Here is an 8,766-nt window from a genome sequence, read left to right on the forward strand (position 1 = left end):
GTGCAGGACGGCAAGGAGGAGGCCTACAGGGCCCCATTTTGTCTCACACAGCCCATACACCTGGTTAAAACAATTCCTCCAAGCCATTTTTGTGTTAGTATTTGCATGTAAATATTGTGTGATGGTTCACTCGTTCCAGATGGACTGGTAACTATCAAACCAACAGAGTGAGGCACCCAGGCAGATCTGCTTTTAGAGGCATAGGATGCCGTGAGTCATGTTTTCCAGCTGCCTTTTGCAGTTTAGAAACTTATTTTCACTTAATCTTAGACTCCCAGAGCTCAGACTTAGTCTTTTCCCCATAAAGAGGGGATTCAGAATCACCAGGTGGCCACCAGCTAAGGGAGATTTTGCCTTTTCTCTTGCTTGATGCATTGACGTTATTGTGACTGGCAACACCAAATCCTTTTGAAAATCTTGGTGCCAGTCAGAGCCCCAGGAACCAACCTCCCATGACCCCCCAGGCCACTTCTAGTGCCCCAAAAGCGTGCTCGTGGCACGGTGCAACAAGAAGTGCAGCAGCCTCTATATTAAGAGCAGACACAAAGACCCCAGATCTTTATTATCCGTGTGTTCATTTCCTCTGTGCAACATGCTCGTGCAGTTTGGAGGTGACTTAACTGTATGTAAGATGTGCACAGACACCAGGTTACCTTTATTTAAAGCAATAAAATTGCATCTCACTGATATTTCATCAAAAGATGCCCCCAGTAATGTGGTATTGAAAAAATAATGATTTTATTCATAAGGGATTAAGTAGGAAATGGTAGCCTAGTTCACAGACCACTTCAAATACACCTGTAGGTCCCTGCATACAGGTTTTGTCACATACCATTTGTCTCTGTACAGATTTGCATTTGAGGCAGGAGAGTGGTGGGGTGGGGTGGGATGGGGTGGAGGAGGCATTAACTTTTTTGTTGTTCTTTTAGTTTTGTAGCCCATGCTGCAAATAAACACCCAACCCAAGGGCAGTGCAGGTCGTGCAGGTTGCCTTTATCCTGCCAAACTGCTGCTGCTGATGTAGGAGTGCTGGAAGCTGGCAGCCAGGAAAGCAGTGCACTCTATTCAGTACCTGCAAACATGTAATCAGCGCTTGCTACGCGTGGAGTTTAGTTCGCATCGATAGGTTCTGCAGAGCTTTTCTCTATGGCCCTGTTTTATAAGCAGTGTTTTTCGATAAATATGCCAGAACTAAACATTAGCATTAGAAAGGGGAATAGTGGGAACAAGCTTCAATTCATTCAGGCTTCATCAGCATAAAATGTACGTCAGGTATTTCTTTCATGAGGCTTAATGGAACATGTAGATGGAATTTCAAGTCTGTAGAACTTTTATAATTTTTTTCCATCTTCTCAAATAGCTAAATTTCTTTTTAAAATATTCTAAAGAGAATGTGGGGGGTGGGAGGGGAGGGAGATTAAACTCTCCTATTACAGTTGCAGTTGTGAACCAACACATGTAGAGACTGCTTTCATTCATTACAGAGGTTTTTATTGCCAGGTTTAGGTGACTGGAGGAACTGATAGGCGCATCCATCACTTGTGCTTCATCACGCAGAGTCAGCAGCGAGTGGCAGGGAAGGCAGCAGAGCACTCCCAGGGCCACTTCTCCTCACCACTGCTCCTGCAGCAGCATCTTGTGGGCAAATTGGAACCCGGGTCTGGTTGTGTTAGACACTGCAGAGCCATGTCCCACAGACCTTTTTCTCTCTCGCTCTTTTTTGCCTCCGGTGCTGATGTCGTGGCAAGGCAGTGGACAGATGGGCCAGAAAGCATCGCGGCTATAGATGTATGTGACAGCAGTGCCAGCACTGTCACTGGCACCCAGTTCTGGGCTGCTGCTGGGTCTCCGCCGAGCAGTGCTGCTCAGCCAGAGTGCCGCTTGCTGCCCACACAGGCAGTGCAGGCAGTGGCTGTAATGCTGCCTGTGACTCGGGACTGTCCGGGTGCCACCAGCCATCACTCCTGTGGGAGCACAGAACAGGACCAGCTCATTCGCCCCTTCCAGCCCCGCTCTGGGTCAGCACGCATTTGTTTTTTTCTATTCACTTTAAACAACTCACAGCAGTCAGGCAGTTTCTTTTCAAAGAAGAATGTTTCTCTTGCTCTTTATGATCTGTTCGGTGCTTAAAGGTAAATAATTGTAGTTGGCTATTGGATATTGATCCATAAGTTCATTCATCCGACAACCTTTTAACAAAGCAAACGCTCTTCAAGAAGAGTGGCAGGGTACAGAGCTGCGGTGGGGCCACATGGGGCAGGCAGCGGATGCCTTGGGGGCTGCAGGGAGAGACGAGGCTGCCTCAGGAGACGAGCCCAGAGGCACGAGAAGCCCTGAGTGCTGGGAAGTTGGGATGTGGGGTGAGGGGGACCTGGCAACCCGCACCACCCCTCTTGCAAGCAGCTTTTGCAGCCCCATGGCTGTTACAGACCACATGAGGTTTTGCACGATTTTGGCTGAACTCTCTGTCCACACGCAGCAAAGCAGTGCACATCCAAACCGACGTGGTGCATGTTATCCCCCGCCGGGATGTCACTCCTCCTTTTCCCAGCAGGGCAGGTGAGCCGCTGTCCTCACGCCTGTGACCGAGCTGCAGCAACCTCACCTGGCACCAGGGGGCCTCCTACAAGTGTGACATTCCTCCCGTCCTTTGCGAAGGAAAGCAAAGATAACTTCCTGCTTTATCACACACACGAGCTGGAAGGTTTCACTGCCGCAGCTTTTCACAGCCTGGTCCTCGTACTGGGCATCTTTTAATTTGTTTTCCAGCTCTCCCAGGAAGCATCTCACACCACGACCTCACAGGCCTCTGTTGGAGGCAAAGAGCGCATCCTTGTCTTGTACGAGTCCCTTGGCTGCTCTGCTCAAAACAGCTGACATAAAGCTCCTGGCGGCAGCAGGTTGCACGAAACCAACGGCACCTCGCCTGGGCTGCTTCGGTCTGCAGAGACTTCCGTGGCAGGGGCTGCGGAAAGGGGCCACAGAAAGGGCTCATTTGTGTGCTCCTTCGCGGAGAGGTCTGAAGAGAAGGAAAGGAGAAGAGAAAGCAAGTAAACAAGATGGGAACACTGTCTGGGAAAGGCTCGGCAGCTCCTCCTGCTGCCTGAGATCCCCACTTGGCCAGATGACCTTCCCCAGGGTGCCGCAAGCTTCGAGTGGGCCAGCGGCCGGTTATGCAGAAGCCTTCCACTTTCCCCTTCCTCCAGATTTCCCCACACGCATGCAGCTGGAGCATCTCCCCATCAGATGTCACACAAGTCCAGAAAAGCAAGCACCCCTCGCAGCTGGGTTTGGTAATCCCAGCTGTCAGGAGCCACTTTCACACTTGGTAGCACACAGAAGAGCACACTGCCCTTCTCCCCGCTCCCCACCAGTGGCCCCCGATCAATTCTCTCCACCATATCCACCCGCGTATGTCGAGCTGCCGGCCAGAAAACCAGCTGCTCTTCACGGCTGGATTTAGGAAGCCGAGCCATGGCAATGCTTTAGCACTCGGTAGCACAGCGCAGATTTCTCGCCACCCACCCGGGGCTGCCTTTGTCTGCTTCCTGGCAGAGCGGCGGGCGCACCCCGTGGTGGTGGGCTGACAGCGCTGCCCGCTCCCTTTTGGCTTTAACCACGTACAACGTTATAGCCTGGGGGGAAACAAAAGCAAACTCTTTCTTGTGATATGGAACATATGGCCCCACAACCACAGAATACAATAAATACATCACGGTAACAAGATTTTGTGCTCAGGACATCCTTTGTCAGGGGTCTAATGCGCACTGCAAACACATGAAAAAAGCCTTATGCCTTTCTCAGAATGAGATCAATATCATTATCCCCGGTGCGAGGCAGGATGCAGAGACATATGGATAAGCCTGCAAGAAACGCTTAGAGAGAAATTCAGGTCCACTCTAGCAGCAAAATGCTCCTTGCGTGAGCAGAGCCACATCAGCAAAGCTCTGCTTTGTACCAGCAGAGCAGAAATATCCTCTGCAGGAGAAATGAGCTGTGCTGGGGAAAATGCAGTTTTGCTGCTACAGTCCTTTTATGTATACTCAAGGGATCCATCTGGTCAGCTCGGTCACTTCAGGTCTCACTCACTTCCTTCACGCTTCTGACAAATGTAACTGTGCCAGCAGAAGTGCCCAGAGCTGGCTACATCTCTTGCCCTCAAAGCAGGGGGCAGAGCCCACAACCCGCCCCGAGCGCCTCGCCCCCGGGCTCCCGTTAGCCGCAGTAATTACACAGGGCAGCAGCGGCAGTGCCAGGGAGACCACAGGCTGGAAGCATCTCTAGGAGATGTGGTGCACGGATCTGCCCCGTCCCTGTTAGAAATCTGCTTCATCTTGGCAAGCCTCTGTGGGCTCGACCGGATAGCAGCTCCCGGTCACGCTGGCACTCATGTCGATCGATTTTCCGGCTAACTTGACTTAACGTGACCGGAGGCATCCGAGCAGATAGCATACACCCGTTGTTCCCGTTTGAGTCCTGGAGACCTCATATTCCATTTCAACGCAGCAGCAATTTTAGTTCCAATTAGAACAAACAGTTCCTTAAAATACAGATTTAAAATAAAGATTCACCCAGAGCCCGATCCAACACCCTTCGTGTCCGGGAGCCATCCTCCCCACTGAAGTCAGTAGGCTCTGGATGGGGGCCTGCAGGCAGCTCGCGATGTATGGCCGATTTAATAATGAGAGATGACTCACTATCAAACGCTGTCTGCTTTACAAAGGAGTCTCAGAAATGGAGTATCTGTGCGCCAGAAATAAACCCCTATTCATAAAGGGAGCAAAGAGAGAGCGTGCCCATGAACAACTACATTATCAGCTCACTTGGGAGAATTAAGCCCGGTCTAATGAATGCTTACTCATGTGAGTAACTTTACTAACATGAGTAACTCGATAAAACCCAGTCTGGAAAATGGTTGTGCCAAAGATGTCTGAGGTCTTTTTCAGTTTGCCTATCATTTCTGACCATCCAAGCGTCCCAACAGGGAGCTGCACTGAGGCAGGGTCCCTGTGTCACCAGCTGCGCGTGGCCCTGGGCTGCCAGCTGCTGTTGGATTTATGCCTCAGGTGTTCCCCACTTCTCACATACACCAGATCCACTGGGTCCCACGGATCCCGTGCACACTCATCTCCTACAGATGCTTTTCCTAGCCTGGGACCCGTAGTGATATATGCAGCAATCCACGGCACAGACACGAGCGTCCTTATGGCAATGCTGTCCCCTTGCGTCTTTGTGCTTCCTCCTCCCTTTTCACGTACCACAGTCGCTTCTGGACTCAAAGCGCTGTCTCTGATTTTGTGTGCTGTTGGTACAGCTCCCAGTACAACCGGTCCTGCTAGGATTCCCAGGAGCTACAAATAACAGCCAGGGACTTCCACAGGGGAAGCTAGTACTTGAAAGGGATATCTAGGGGCCATAAATCCTCCTTAATAGCTAGACAATGCTAAAAGAAGTGCTGAGCATTTCAACTCTAGCCACAGAAGCCATTTCTCTTGGTAACCTTTACATTCCCTGCGAGTGCTCATGGGCAGGAGGGATGCAGCACGAGTGCCAGCAGAAAAATGGATCCATTTGATCCATTTGGGAAGCTTTAAAATCACCTAGATGGCAGAGTACTTGGAATTTTGAAGCTGAAATAATCGGATTGAAATGACTCCGTAGTTTATAATGTGACTGTAAAACAAAGTAGGGCTTTACAACTGAGGCCCCGGTATCAGAGCTTCATTTGATTTTCTCTGATGACTCAACCTATTTCACAAGCTATTTTCATATTCCTTATTTAGAGAACTTACTCATGTCTCGGTAAAAGCCTATGATGTGATAAAGCCGAGGAACCATAATGTGTGGTGCTGGTAACACCTCCCACGCCAAAAAAAATCCTACTTCCATATTTATGTGGCTCTTCAAATTGGTTCCTGCCGTTTTCTCCCCGGAGAGTGAGCTGGCATCTCCTCTGCAATTAGCACAAAGCCGTGAAAAGTGGAGCCGGGGGGTCGGACCCATCCCGCCTTACTTTTGCCGTGTTACCGGTCACATTTGGTCCTCTGACTTCCCAGCAAGGAAAGTGTTGTTTTTAACATACAAACAACAACGCTTGCGGAATGCTCTGTTCATTCAGGCTCTGTTTCCTGAAAAAGCAGCTCGTCGCCACAAAGTATGGGGGTCAGAGCAGCGCTGGCCCCGGAGCTCAGGGACGGGGCATGGGCACCCCGGTACATGCTGGGCAGGTGAGCCCGACCCATCACACCCAGGTACAAGCCGGTGCTGTACCCTCAGTCTGCACGGCCAGCGGTGAAGGATGGCCACAAACCCTGCGTTTTGGTGCTTTGGAAGCACAGACACTGCCTCGAGGCAGCTCCTGCCTTTTGGAGGGTTCTCTGTAAGCAGCACAGGCTGCAAATCCCACCAGCAAACGCCTGGCTTAAAAGAAGATTCAGGGACACTTAAGGACAGCGCCCACCCGCCCACCCCCGCCCCAGATCTCTTCGCAATCTGATTTGCAGCCACGTAAAGACATTTATTCTTCGTGGCAGCTTTTCGAGGGGTTTGTTTGTCTCGGAGGCAGAAAGGAGAGGCAGCCTGTGCAAAGCAGAGACAGGGGCTGAGCAATGGCACTCGCACTTGCAACATGACTGCTCTTTGCCAGGCTGAAAGCACGGGACCAAAGGCTGCGTGGCACAAATGTTGTTCAATACATACCCACGCCAGGAGCTCAGACAGCCCCCAGCTGGTGCTGAGGGGCCCAGGAACATCAGGGGAGCGAGACACATCCCAGCGCAGCCCTGACCGAGCACTTCTGAGGGCAACAGACCCCACAAAATCCCCATTTCTATGACATTTCCTCTCATCTTCTTTGTATTCAGGTGTCATGAGATATAAGCTCTAATCAAAGTTTTGCCTGAGGGTGCAGCATTTGTGGCATCTTCCCCTCACCTACATTTTCCAGTGTCTAAAATCATCCTGTTTTGGTCTTCCCCTTGCTGCTACAGCTACTCAGGTCATTATTTTCCACCAGAACCATCAGAGGTTTGTCTGTGAGATCCCCACTCCCGCCGAGCTGGCTGGCAGAGGGCACAGGCACACCGAACCAGCCGGTTCAGCCACCGCCACCATCAGCCCCCGTCCTTCAGTTTGTCCTTCCCACACACCTGGGCTTGTGCCCATCTGACTGATCTGAGCTTCCACCCCTGGGAGCGAGCTACAGGCCCACCCGGGCTACAAAATCCCCCAGATCTCTCCATCCTATTCACCCCGGTGAACTTGCCCAGCATAAAACCCCATCAGGGCCATTCCTTTCCCTAAGGGTGGTGGGAGCCTGTCGCGTGCTGGTGTTCAGGACGTGGAAAACCAGGGCTCCTGCCCTGCCTGCGCAGGTTCAGTCCCACATCTCACCTCCCAGGTAGGAGCCATCCTGCTTTGTCAGCTGTGCCCAGCCACGACGACAGCCCCACGTCAGGCTCCTGCAGGGCTCTGGCTCCCCGTCCCTGCTGAAGTGCAGCCGAGCAGCTCCCTCTGCCAACAACACCCACCAACACGCCGTGTACAGCCCAGGATCACAGCCCCTCTCCAAAACCGGAGCAGCTGCCTTCCCTCTCTGCTAAATACCTGGCTCCTCCGCCTGGCCCTGATCTCCAGCTGCTGTGCTCAGCTCCGCCAGGCAGCAGACCCCGGTTAACCCCGTCAGCCCTGCCTGGGCAGAACACCATCGGCTCTGTGGAGGGCTTGTGTCTCCTCAGAAACAGCCTGGTCCCACCACAGAAGATACCTTACACCGGTTTAGTGAGAGCTGTTGGCTGATCTCTGTCAAGGTTGCAGGTCTCCTCCGTGCTCAGGATATGGCTCCCTTCGCTAGGCCTTGCGGCCTTTCTGCTCCGGAGCTCGTGCCTTTGCACTGCAACCGGTCCTGGCGTTTCCTGAGAGCACTTTCCCGAGCTCCCTGAGGGGGGCAATCAGCTCTCCTAGAGAATTAATTGATCTGCTCTTACCTTACCTCACCCCTCTCGCCTCCCCAGCTGCTGGCTCCCGTGCTCAGGTTTCCCAAGGAAACAAAGGAAAGCCAAGGCTCCTCTCTGGTGACAGCTTCTCACCTGAGATTTGCTTCCCCGGGGAGGATGTTACAAATGGATTAACCCCACAGGGCACAGGCGATTTATAACCCACCCAAAGCTTTGGCATTCTCAACCCAAAAACTTGGGAATGCAGCTCTTAGATGTGCCACAGCAAGGAGCCAGAGAGAGCTGAAGAGCTTCCAGTTGAGGCGAGGTGTGAAACGGCTTGGAGATGTTGGCGTTCAAACACCTTTTTATTAATGAAAACCACTACAAACACCTCCTGCAGCGGGTGAGCGCGGTGGACTGCCCTTCATGCCCTGTGCCTGGAGTGACACCAGGGGGTGGCTGGTGGCCCCCATGCCAGTTTGTCGCCGCCCTGGGGCGCAGCGTCCCCGCCACCTGTGCTGGGCAGGAAGTGGGGGCCGCGCCAACTGCAGGCTTTCGTCTGCAGCGAGACGGCACGGCTTATATAAAAGATGCATGAATCAAAACAGAAGCGCCTGCCCAGCCGCTGGGAAGTGACGCCACCATGAGTCATGTCATTTTGTTCAAAAAAAATCCTCCTCCTCACCGTCTCCCCCCTTTAGGCTTGCACCTTGGGGCGCTTCATCACTTGACCCAGCACTGCCTGCCCTCCCCACACCACCTTTGGGCAAGCTTCTTTCTCGGCTGGCCTTTTGGCACAAGCACTCCTGCAGCTCCAGCTCGCTCCAAG

The sequence above is a fragment of the Anser cygnoides genome, chromosome 7, assembly GCF_040182565.1.
Source record: "Anser cygnoides isolate HZ-2024a breed goose chromosome 7, Taihu_goose_T2T_genome, whole genome shotgun sequence".
Lineage (NCBI taxonomy): Eukaryota > Metazoa > Chordata > Aves > Anseriformes > Anatidae > Anser > Anser cygnoides.